The sequence below is a fragment of the Sinocyclocheilus grahami genome, unplaced genomic scaffold (assembly GCF_001515645.1).
Source record: "Sinocyclocheilus grahami isolate Dianchi unplaced genomic scaffold, SAMN03320097.WGS_v1.1 scaffold153.1, whole genome shotgun sequence".
NCBI classification, from domain to species: Eukaryota; Metazoa; Chordata; class Actinopteri; order Cypriniformes; family Cyprinidae; genus Sinocyclocheilus; species Sinocyclocheilus grahami.
The window spans coordinates 2,582,297-2,583,493 of NW_015505332.1; the positions used below are offsets into that span (position 1 = coordinate 2,582,297).

Here is a 1,197-nt window from a genome sequence, read left to right on the forward strand (position 1 = left end):
TTCTCTTTTCCAAAACTGGAGACACCTCGTTTTGTTCCTTTGAGTCTGACTCGATAGAACATGTGTGGGTGAGCAACAGCATTCACAGCTGCACGCAGTAAATCAGTCACTGATATGTTCTTTCCACGAAAATATTGGTGTTTATGCAAAAAAAAAAATTTCTAGTGTCCACTGCCTACACGCATCCCTTCTAAAACAGCATCCTTACTCAAACAGAACCTCACACATGTGGCAGCAACTCTGTGTGTCATACAAATAGCGCAGGTGGCCCCAAAAGTTGCACACTTTATAACCACAACTAAACATATTTGACATGAAAAATCTTTTGCACATTATTTACAAGCTTTTTGAAACACTCAGTATTGCATATACAGTACAGTGTAATCAATGCCTAAAATGTCTGATAGTCACAATAGATAACAAAATATCAAAGCACAAAATACAGTACAAACAGTAATAATGTGAAATAGGGATGCTCCGATCAGGATTTTTGCAGCCGATACGGAGTACCGATTTCTTATCATGGTGATCGGCCGATACCGATGCCGATTCTGATGCTTCAAGCTAAAGTTAAAGTTAAAGTGATGAGTTGACTGAAGTTGGGCTCAGGTGGTTGTGCTGTGGGATGTGTTTCCCATACATTTATTTATTGGTGGCGCTCACCACAATATCAAAACTGACCGATTTTCCAAAAGGCTTCATTGAATAAACATGAGCACGTACCGCACGATTAAAAATCAAAAACAAGGCGCGGGTGTTTTTATATCACTGTATTTCTGAAGGAAGACTATCTTTAGAAAATGTTCAATGTCATTTTCATTTCATCTTGCATGTTATATGCCTGATAAAGCAGAGTTTGTGAGCTCAGCACTGCTGTTACTGGGGAAACCTCTGTTTCTCCCGCTTTAAAATGCATTCTGATTACTTGCGGGTGGATAAAATAAATCATAAATGATGCAAATATTAACAATTTTTTTCATGAGGCAGACGATTTCGCGCAATTTTCTATTTTGATGAATAGAAAGTTGCAAAATACAGTAGAAACAGAAATCTTTTGTAACATTAGAATGTCTCTACTGTCACTTTAGATCATTTAATGTGTCCTTTCAATAGAAAAGTGTTAATTTCTTAAGAAATAAATCAAATGAGTTCTGACCTGTCTGGTTGCTGTAACTAAAGCGTAGATTGAGAGACGTC

General features: G+C 37.3%; 1 protein-coding gene across 1 annotated transcript in view; it reads right to left on the reverse strand.

Moving 5' to 3' along the window:
- The window catches only part of LOC107592527 (uncharacterized), a 12,741-nt gene that overhangs the window by 5,416 nt on the left and 6,128 nt on the right, over positions 1-1,197 (reverse strand). The window lies entirely within an intron of this gene.